Source organism: Mus caroli, unplaced genomic scaffold (assembly GCF_978045245.1).
Source record: "Mus caroli unplaced genomic scaffold, Mus_caroli_1 scaffold_1, whole genome shotgun sequence".
In the NCBI taxonomy this organism is placed as follows: domain Eukaryota; kingdom Metazoa; phylum Chordata; class Mammalia; order Rodentia; family Muridae; genus Mus; species Mus caroli.
This window is the reverse complement of record NW_028227256.1, coordinates 191565688-191578009: the sequence shown is the minus strand read 5'-3', so window position 1 is coordinate 191578009 and position 12322 is coordinate 191565688.

Sequence of the window (12322 nt, the reverse complement as noted above, 5' to 3'; positions counted from 1 at the left end):
CTTTTGAATTATTGGTCAACTCAAAAGACTTCCAAAATATTGTAGGATGTGGCTATTGCCTTTGGTTGCCTCCCAGAGGTTGAAAACATCTTGCTGAAGACACCATACAACTTTGGACACAGGACTCAGAGGACCTGAAATGAATCTGGTCTGAAAGGCCTCTCCCTGGGAACTAGTTTTCAGAGTATCAGGAGGCACCATGCAAACTTCCAAAGAGAAAAGCAACCCATATTTCTTCCCATATATGACAACTATGAACTACAGCAATGACTGACATAGCACAACTCTAAGGTACAATAGTGGCTTGTATATTTTGCAGTAACCAAAAGCTCTGTAATTGAACACAAGGTCCACTTAAGGGAAATCATGCCTGGTACTGAAAACGCAGCCAACTATCCAGGGTCAGTGAAGTTCTGGATCTTAGGGAAGAACCTATAATCATCATTTTACTAAATCAGCATAATTCCTATCTATATTCTAAATATCTATCCTTATACTCACAGATAAGGGTCGTTTTTACACCTCATCAAAGAAACTTCTCTTTGCAACAGATGGACCATAACAAAAAAGTCTAACTGTGTATTGTATAACTCCTGTACCTAGGCTAAGAATCATCAGGGAAGAGAGAGTAAACTGATCCTCTGAGCCAGAAGTATATGTTTGCTATGAGAGTGCTTCTCCTAGAAACAAAAAGGAAGCTACACACCCAGGAAGTCTCATCAACATGGCTGCCTAAACAAGGCACATCCAGGAAGTCTCATCAACATGGCTGCCTAAACAATGCACATCCAGGAAGTCTCATCAACATGGCTGCCTAAACAAGACCTGAATAAGAATGACACCAATATACATGTTAATGTGAAGGGGGAAAAAAATCTCACAGGGCCTTAACCTGAGATAAAGAACTAAAGGCAATTAAGGATGCTGAGAGTGGGTAAGAAAGCCTTCCTCAGACAAGAGTTCCCCTCCCTCATTGGTTATCCAATACCAAGTGATTGTCTCTGAGAACACATACATACAATTAATATCATATAGACTGACAACGTTGTACATATATATTGAATAGTGTGTGCATGTTTGTGTGTGTATGGTATATGTGCTGTATGGTGTATGTGGTGTATGTGTGTACGTGTGTGTGTGTATGTGTGTAAGTGTGTTCAACAATTTAAAAGGCTATAAATTTAAGGGAGTCAAGGAGGTCTGTGTGGCAGGGATTGGACGGAGGAAAGAAAAACGGGGAAAGATATATCAGAATTTTAATTTCAAAAATTCTAAAAAGCAAAAAGAAATGTCTAAATAAGAATAGTTTTCTAAAAATAGATTGAAAACTTTTTAAAACAAAGAGGGCTCCTATAGAGATACTAAATATTATTGAAAATGGATGTTAAAATAGAAAGCAAAATTGAAAACAAGGAGGGTACACTATAATGATTTAAAAACCTGAATTTAAGCAGGAAAATTAAACAAATTGTATTTTGCTGCACCAAGTAACACAAGTTACAAATATATAAAAGCAAAAGCCTATAACTATAAAGAGTTGATAGAATAAGAAATAGTCATTATCAAAATAAAGTAATTCACAAAAATTCTAGCAAAAACAACTTTATAAATACATAAAGAACTCTTTAACAAAATGGGCATGAGAGAGGTGAAAAATTATTTACTGAGATACAAAGTAAATACAGAGACATTTTTAAGAAATAAACTTCAGAAAACATGTTCTCTAACCCAGTGCAATTAAGCCAAAAATCAATACTGAAAAGACAACACAAAAACACCCTATTTTAGAAAATTAAGTAATAGACTTCCAAGTAAGTCAAAGAAAAAAGGAGAATAACATTTTCCAAGTATTTTAAGTGAAAAATAAAAAAATACATATTATTGTGGGCTGGCATAAAAATAATATCCATGTATATGTCTATACACACACACATATATATAAATGTATGTATGTATGTATATGTACATATATGTGTGTGCATGTATGTGTATAAATGTAAATAATTGCTTATATACAAGAAGTGGAAAAACTGAAAATCAATGATTGTTAAAGTACACATCCTTCAGAAGGTAGAATAAAAATGCCTAAACAACCTCAAATAACAGAGTGAGTGGATCAATATAAGTAAAGGCCAAAATTTAATTTGAAAACTATAATTGAAGGCTGTAGAATCTCCTTGTATACTCCTTTACAATGAGGTCTAAGAGATGGTGTTAAGAAAGAATTAGAAATAATGCATGCCGTGTGGTCCCATTTGTATAAAAAGAGAATTTATACAGTGCCAGAGAGAGAGAGAGAGAAACTCTACTTGCTTAGACCTCACAGGTATAGCCCATCTGGAAGCAAGCTCACACATCTCACCCCCACTGAACAGGAGCAGGGAAGAGCATGGAGTTGTTGTTGTTGCTGTTGTTCTTGTTGTTTATAGTGGTGATGGTGGTGGTGATGATGATGGTGATGGTGGTGGTGGTAGTGATAATGGTGGTCATGTTAATGATGGTGGTGGTGTGATAATGGTGATGGTAGTAGTGATTTCATGACAATTATAGTGCTGATGTTGATGGTGGTGATGATGGTAGTAATAACGGTGATTGGGATGGTAGTGAAGGGGGTAATAATAGTGATAGTGGTAAAGGCAGATATAAAGATAGTCATGACACTGGCAATTTAGGTTTGGTGATGATTTTGGTAGTAAAGCAATTGAAACTTGTCTAATAAGCCAGAGTTTCTAATGACCTTAATTCCTAGACAACAAACAAGTGTTAACACCAATCCATAGCCAATTAACAGCAACACACCTATGTTGTTCCAGCCAAGGTCATCATGTTTCCCATCTTCCTGAGCTTTTAATTTTTACGCATTGTGGCTTTTCTTTTTTTATACATTTATTTATTTTATATATATATGAGTACACAGTTGCAGTCTTCAGACACACCAGAGGCGTCAGATTACATTACAGATGGTTGTAAGCCACAATGTAGTTGCTAGCAATTGAACTTAGGACCTCTGGGAAAGCAGTCAGTGCTCTTAACCGCTGAGCCATCTCCCCAGGCCCCTGCATTGTGTTTTAAAACTGTGAAATCTATGCTCTGAAAATTTTGAAAGGCTAGTTCAAAATTGTCTATCCCAAGCACACTGTCACAGAATTGATCTAGTAGTATGTCACCTTACATACCTGAGTCTATGTGTACTGAGCAGAAAGGTTCTATGTCCCTTCACCCTAGGCCCTGTGAGTCAACCATCTAATTTCTGATTTTATGAGTCTAATGAGGTTGGACATCTTACATAAGTAGAATTATTAAGTATAATCTTGTGACATGTGATCATCCATGTAGCTTTACATGACAAGATTCCCTGAATATGTCTATGCATATGTGTACATATACATATGTATATCTATGTATGAATATGTATGTGTGTGATATAGATCAAATATTATTATCATAGATATCACATATGTATCATATTACATCATACATATACGGCATTTAAGTTGCTCCCAGGGCACATTACTTTTCATGCTATGAGCAGAATGCCCAACAGAAATAGCATAAGACCCTTCCGGTCCGACCAGCACTGGGTAGCTAGGGCGCAGAGTCGGCTGACACCCAGCTACCCACGACACACTACATGGGAGCTTAAGACTTCTGGTGAGTGGAACACAGCGTCTGCTCCAATCTAATCATGCGGGACCTGAGACTGCATTAGTTAGGGAAGCAGAAAAGCCAGCCTGAGTAGGGGCACAAGCCCCTTCCGGTTCGACCAGCACCAGGGTAGATAGGGCGCAGAGTCGGCTGACACCGGCCAGCTACTCACAACACCAGCCACGGGATCTTAAGACTTCAGGTGATCCGGGCACCCTCCTGGCCAGAGGACAGGTGTCTGCCCGGCCCGGGAGCCCTTTGCCTCAGGATCTGCTGTAGCCATCTTGGTTCCGGGACTCCACTGAACTTAGGAACTTAGTCTGCACAAGTGAGAGTGTGTACCACAGAAGCTGACAGCTTCTGGGACAGGCAGGAGCAACAGAGCCTTTGAGGCAGTGCCCTTTTCAGACCCTAGACATCCGACCACCCTCCAGGCCAGAGGACAGGTGTCCACCCGGCCTGAGAGCCCTTAGCCTCAGGATCAGCGGGAGACATCTTGGTTCCACGACTCCTCTGAACTTAGTCTGCACAGGTGAGAGTGTGCACCACAGAAGCTGACAGCTTCTGGGACAGGCGGAGCTACAGAGCTACTGAGGCAGCAACTTTTTCGGGCCGGCCCCAGACATCCAGCAACTTTCCTGGCCAGAGGACAGATGTCCACCCGGCCCAGGAGGCTTTTACCACTAGATTGGCGGTAGCCATCTTGGTTCCCGGACTCCACCAAACATAGTCTGCACAGGTGAGAGTGTGCACCACACAAGCTGACAGCTTCTGTAACCCGCCAAAGCAACACAGCTTCTGGGAAAGGTCCTGTTTTCGGCCTTCATCTTTGGCCAGGAGGAGGTCCAAACACCAGATATCTGTGCACCTTCCCTGTAAGAGGAGAGCTTGCCTGCAGACAGTGCTCTAACCACTGAAACTCAGAGGAGAGAGCCTGTCTCCGAAGTCTGCTGATAGAGGCTAACAGAATCACCAGAAGAACAATCTCTAAACACAGACAACTATAACAACTAACTACAGAGATTACCAGATGGCGAAAGGTAAATCTAATAATCTTACTAACAGAAACCAAGACCACTCACCATCATCAGAACCCAGCACTCCCACTTCGCCTAGTCCAGGGCACCCCAACACACCGGAAAAGCTAGACCCGGATCTAAAAGCATATCTCATGATGATGGTAGAGGACATCAAGATGGACTTTAATAACACACTTAAAGAAATACAGGAGAACACTGCTAAACAGGTAGAAAACATTAAAGAGGAAGCACAAAAATCCCTAAAAGAATTGAAGGAAAACTAGACCAAACAGGTGATGGAATTGAATAAAACCATCCAAGACCTAAAAAGGGAAGTAGACACAATAAAGAAAACACAAATTGAGACAACGCTGGAGATAGAAACCCTAGGAAAGAAATCTGGAACCATAGATGCGAGCATCAGCAACAGAATACAAGAGATGGAAGAGAGAATCTCAGGTGCAGAAGACTCCATAGAGAGCATTGGCACAACAATCAAAGAAAACACAAAATCCAAAAAGATCCTAACTCAAATCATGCAGGAAATCCAGGACACAATGAGAAGACCAAACCTATGGATAATAGGAGTAGATGAGAATGAAGATTTTCAACTCAAAGGACTGGCAAATATCTTCAACAAAATTATAGAAGAAAACTTCCCAAACCTAAAGAAAGAGATGCCCATGAACATACAAGAAGCCTAAAGAACTCCAAATAGACTGGACCAGAAAAGAAATTCCTCCCGACACATAAATAATCAGAACAACAAATGCACTAAATAAAGATAGAATACTAAAAGCAGTAAGGGAAAAAGGTCAAGTAACATATAAAGGCAAGCCTATCAGAATTACACCGGATTTTTCACCAGAGACTATGAAAGCCAGACTATTAGGGCCTGGGCAGATGTTATACAGAAACTAAGAGAACACAAATTCCAGCCCAGGCTACTATACCCAGCCAAACTCTCAATTACCATAAATGGAGAAACCAAAGTATTCCACGAAAAAACCAAATTCACACATTATCTTTCCACAAATCCAGCCCTTCAAAGGATAATAACAGAAAAAAAAAAAACCAATACAAGGACGGAAACCACGTCCTAGAAAAAGCAAGAAAGTAATCCCTCAACAAACATAAAAGAAGACAGCCACAAGAACAGAATGCCAACTCTAACAACAAAAATAAAAGGAAGCAACAATTACTTTTCCTTAATATCTCTTAATATCAATATTAATATATCTTAATATCAACTCCCCAATAAAAAGACATAGACTAACAGACTGGCTACACAAACAGGACCCAACATTTTGCTGCTTACAGGAAACTCATCTCAGAGAAAAAGATAGACACTACCTCAGAATGAAAGGCTGGAAAACAATTTTCCAAGCAAATGGTAGGAAGAAACAAGCTGGAGTAGCCATCCTAATATCTAATAAAATCGACTTCCAACCCAAGTCATCAAAAAAGATAAGGAAGGGCACTTCATACTCATCAAAGGTAAAATCCTCCAAGAGGAACTATCAATTCAGAGTATCTATCCAAATACAAGGGCAGCCACATTCATTAAAGATACTTTAGTAAAGCTCAAAGCACACATTGCTCCTCACACAATAATAGTGGGAGACTTCAACACACCACTTTCACCAATGGACAGATCATGGAAGGAGAAACTAAACAGGGACACAGTGAAACTAACAGAGGTTATGAAACAAATGGATCTGACAGATATCTACAGAACATTTTATCCTAAAACAAAAGGATATACCTTCTTCTCAGTTTCCTGCTCCAAAATTGACCACATAATTGGTCACAAAACAAGCCTCAACTTATACAAAAATATTGAATTTGTCCCATGCATCCTATCAGATCACCATGGACTAAGGCTGATCTTCAATAACAAAATAAATAATAGAAAGCCAACACACACGTGGAAACTAAACAACACTCTTCTCAATGATACCTTGGTCAAGGAAGGAATAAAGAAAGAAATCAAGGACTTTTTGGAGTTTAATGAAAATGAAGCCACAACATACCCAAACTTATGGGACACAATGAAAGCATTTCTTAGAGGAAAACTCATAGCTCTGAGTGCCTCCAAAAAGAAACTAGAGAGAGCACACATTAGCAGCTTGAATACACACTTAAAAGCTCTAGAACAAAAGGAAGCAAATTCACCCAAGAGGAGTAGAAGGCAGGAAATAATCAAACTCAGGGGTGAAATCAACCAAGGGGAAACAAGAAGAACTATTCAAAGAATCAACCAATCAAGGAGCTGGTTCTTTGAGAAAATCAACAAGATAGATAAACCCTTAGCCAGACTCACTAGAGGGAACAGCTAAAGTATTCTAATTAACAAAATCAGAAATGAAAAGGGAGACATAACAACAGATCCTGAAGGAATCCCAAACACCATCAGATCCATCTACAAAAGGCTATACTCAACAAAACTGGAGAACCTGGATGAAATGGACAAGTTTCTAGACAGATACCAGGAACCAAAGTTAAATCAAGATCAGGTTAATGATCTAAACAGTCCCATATCCCCTAAAGAAATAGAAGCAGTCATTAATACCAACCAATAAAAGCCCAGGACCAGATGGGTTTAGTGCAGAGTTCTATCAGACCTTCAAAGAAGATCTAATCCCAGTTCTTCACAAACTATTCCACAAAATAGAAGTAGAAGGTACTCTACCCAACTCATTCTATGAAGCCACAATTACTCTGATAACTAAACCACAAAAAGACCCAACAAACATAGAGAACTTCAGACCAATTTCCCTTATGAATATCGATGCAAAAATACTCAATAAAGTTCTCGCTAACTGAATCCAAGAACACATCAAAACAATCATCCATCCTGACCAAGTAGGTTTCATCCCAGGGATGCAAGGATGGTTCAATATACGGAAATTCATCAACGTAATCCAGTATATAAACAAACTCAAAGACAAAAACCACATGATCATCTCGTTAGATGCTGAGAAAGCATTTGGCAAAATCCAACACCCATTCATGATAAAAAGTCTTGGAAAGATCAGGAATTCAAGGCCCATACCTAACCATGATAAAAGCAATCTACAGCAAACCAGTAGCCAACATCAAAGTAAATGGTGAGAAGCTGGAAGAAATCCCACTAAAATCCCACTAGACAAGGCTGCCCACTCTCTCCCTACCTATTCAACATTGTACTTGAAGTCCTAGCCAGAGCAATTAGACAACAAAAGGAGATCAAGGGGATACAAATTGGAGAAGAAGAAGTCAAAATATCACTCTTTGCAGATGATATGATAGTATATATAAGTGACCCTAAAAATTCCACCAGAGAACTCCTCAGCCTGATAAACAGCTTCAATGAAGTAGCTGGATATAAAATTAACTCAAGCAAGTCAATGGCCTTTCTGTACACAAAGGATAAACAGGCTGAGAAAGAAATTAGGGAAATAACACCCTTCTCAATAGTCACAAACAATATAAAATACCTTGGCGTGACTCTAACTAAGGAAGTGAAAGATCTGTGTGACAAGAACTTCAAGTCTCTGAAGAAAGAAATTAAAGAAGATCTCAGAAGATGGAAAGATCTCCCATGCTCATGGATTGGCAGGATCAACATTGTAAAAATGGCTATCTTGCCAAAAGCAATCTACAGATTCAATGCAATCCCCATCAAAATTCCAACTCAAATCTTCAAGGAATTAGAAAGGGCAATCTGCAAATTCATCTGGAACAACAAAAAACCTAGGATAGCAAAAACTCTTCTCAAGGATAAAAGAACCTCTGGTGGAATCACCATGCCGGACCTAAAGCTGTACTACAGAGCAATTGTGATAAAAACTGGATGGTACTGGTATAACGACAGACAAGTAGACCAATTGAACAGAATTGAAGACCCAGAAATGAACCCACACACCTACGGTCACTTGATCTTCGACAAGGGAGCAAAAACCATCCAGTGGAAAAAAGACAGCATTTTCAACAAATGGTGCTGGCTCAACTGGCGGTTATCATGTAGAAGAATGCGAATTGATCCATTCCTATCTCCTTGTACTAAGATCAAATCTAAATGGATTTAGGAACTCCACATAAAATCAGAGACACTGAAACTTATAGAGGAGAAAGTAGGGAAAAGTCTCAAAGATATGGGTACAGGGAAAAAATTCCTGAATACAACAGCAAAGGCTTGTGCTGTAAGATCAAGAATCGATAAATGGGACCTCATAAAGTTGCAAAGCTTCTGCAAGGCAAAAGACACCGTCAATAAGACAAAAAGACCACCAACAGATTGGGAAAGGATCTTTACCTATCCTAAATCAGATAGGGGACTAATATCAAATATATATAAAGAACTCAAGAATGTGGACTCCAGAAAATCAAATAACCCCATTAAAAAATGGGGTCAGAACTGAACAAAGAATTCTCACCTGAGGAATACTGAATGGCAGATAGCTCCTGAAAAAAATGTTTACATCCTTAATTATCAGGGAAATGCAACTCAAAACAACCCTGAGATTCCACCTCATAGCAGTCAGAATGGCTAAGATCAAAAGTTCAGGTGACAGCAGATGCTGGTGAGGATGTGGAGAAAGAGGAACACTCCTTCATTGTTGGTGGGATTGCAAGCTTGTACAACCACTCTGGAAATCAGTTTGGCGGTTCCTCAGAAAATTGGACATAATACTACCAGAGGATCCAGCAATACATCTCCTGGGCATATCCAGAAGATGTTCCAACCGGTAAGAAGGACACATGCTCCACTATGTTCATAGCAGCCTTATTTATAATAGCCAGAAGCTGGAAAGAACCCAGATGCCCCTCAACAGAGGAATGGATACAGAAAATGTGGTACATTTACACAATGGAGTACTACTCAGCTATTGAAAGGAATGAATTTATGAAATTCCTAGGCAAATGGATGGACCTGGAGGGCATCATCCTGAGTGAGGTAACACAATCACAAAGGAATTCACACAATATGTATTCACTGATAAGTGGATATTAGCCCAAAAGTTAGGATACCCAAGATATAAGATACAATTTGTTAAACGCATGACACTCAAGAAGAACGAAGACAAAAGTGTGGACACTGTGCCCCTTCTTAGAATTGGGAACAAAACACCCATGGAAAGAGTTACAGAGATAAAGTTTGGAGCTGTGACGAAAGGATGGACCATCTAGAGACTGCCATATCCAGGGATCCATCCCATAATCAGCTTCTAAACGCTGACACCATTGCATACACTAGCAAGATTTTGCTGAAAGGACCCAGACAAAGCTGTCTCTTGTGAGACAATGCCGGGGCCTAGCAAACACAGAAGTGGATGCTCACAGTCAGCTATTGGATGGATCACAGGCCCCCAATGGAGGAGCTAGAGAAAGTACCCAAGGAGCTAAAGGGGTCTGCAACCCTATAGGTGGAACAACATTTTGAACTAACCAGTACCCCAGAGCTCTTGGCTCTAGCTGCATATGGATCAAAAGATGGCCTAGTCAGCCATCACTGGAAAGAGAGGCCCATTGGACTTGCAAACTTTATATGCCCCAGTACAGGGGAACACCAGGGCCAAAAAGTGGGAGTGGGTGGGTAGGGGAGTGGGGGGAGTGTATTGGGGACTTTTTGGATAGTATTGGAAATGTAAATGAGGAAAATACCTAATTAAAAAAAAAAAGAAATAGCATAAGAAAGGAGAGGCTTGCTCTGACTTACCATTGCAGAGGTGCAGTCTGTCTAAGTCAATTCTATTGCTATGAAGAGATGCCATGACCACAGCGACTCTTACAAAAGAAAGCATTTAATCCAGCCTGACTTACATTCAGAGGTTTAGTCCATTATTGTCATGATGAGAAGCATGGCAGTACACAGGCAAACCTGGTGCTGGAGAAACAGCAGAGATTTCTACTTCTCAGAAGGCAGTGTGGGGAGGGAGAGGCCCTGGGCTTGGCTTGAGTATTTGAAACCTCAAAGTCCACGCCCCAGTAACAAACTTCCCCCCAAAAGCCACACCTACTCCAGCAAGGCCATGCCTCCTCCAACAAGGCCATACCCATATCCATGCCACTCCCTGGTGACCAAGAATTCAAATCTATGAGTCTATCGGGGTCATTCTTATACAAACCACCACACAGTCCATCATGGTGGAAAGACATGGGAGTTCATGTGGCGCTTATGGTTGAGGAGCAGCTCTGTACAGCAGAGGTTTATTCACTTGACACCAAGCAGGAAAGAGAGACAGAAAGACAGAACCAGAGGTAGACAAAACCTAAAAGGCCTACCCCTAGTAACCTGTCTCCACAAGTTTCAAAGGCTCCTAATTCTTTAGAATAGTGCCACAAGTTGGGGACCAAGTACTCATACAATTAGCATGTGGGGAACATTTCACAATCAAATTATAATATTCTACCTAACTCCCGAAGGCTCATGGACATCCTATAATGCAAAACAAATTTAGTCTAAAACCGAAAGTCCTAAGTGTCTCAGCAGTGTTCAAAAACAGTGTCTCCACTGAGACTAAAAGCAATCTTTTCATTGTGAGCCTCTAGGAAATCAGAAAGTTACATACTTCCAATATATAATGGCACAGAGTCGAGTCCTGTCGCAATTACCATCCCAAGAGGAAGGAGTAGGAGGGATAGCAAGGAAAGACTGAACTTATCAAGGCAAACAATTCTATAGCCCAGCCCCCATGGACTTGCCATTTGCAGCACATGTGGCTTCTCCCTGGGTGCCTGCAGGATACCACAGAAGGTATCACATGCTGCTGGCATCTCCAACATCCGAGGGTACAATCATAACTTGGATTTCATCCCAGGCACTTCCTGCAGGGAATTCAACCCTACTGCACTTTCTTTAGAACTTTCTTGACTCCTGCATTATGTATGCATGCCATCACCAGCAGCACCATGTGGACAAACCCCCCTTTCTGCTGTCAGCTTGAGCAGTCACTAGGTTCCCTTGGACTACAGCTGCAGCTGAATCCAGAAAAATACTTCCTTATATGGCTCCGTGCCTGTCTGCCATCAAACAGCCCAGCTTCTCTCTCAGTATGCTCCTTGGTTGATTCATGTGGTCTAGGTTGGAAGTTGTGAGACTGAATATAAAGGGAAAATGAAGAGGACATGGGCTAAGGAAGTCTGGTTGAAGTCTCTCAACAGCTGAAAGTTATGAATTCCAACACAATTGACGAAATTTGCTTTGAGGCTGTCTGCATAGAGAAATGTCTTGAGAATGAGTGATAAACTAGCAGGGAATTGAGTATGCTGAGGATCTAAATATATATATATGCCTTTCAAGCATGACCTATCTTCTTTTCCAGCTCTAAACATGCAGTTTTCTGAGAATCTCACAAATAAGACTATGCTCTTCAGTTACAGTTTTAAAGAAGTCTTAGCTTACTTGTGAGTCCTTCTGTTCTACGGTTTTACCAAATAAAAATGGGGGTATAAGTAGATTCTTTAGAAACCCTTTGAGCAAAGTAACTTCAGAAGCCACAAAATCCAAACATGGTGTCCTAGTTTGCTTTCTGTTGCTGTGATAGAACCCTGATCAAAACCAACTTGAGCAGGCAAGAATGGGTTCATTTTCCATTTTACAGATTACAGTCAGTAGTAAAGAGAGGTCAGAGCAGGAAGCTGGAGGCAGGAACTGAAGCAGAAACCATAGAGAA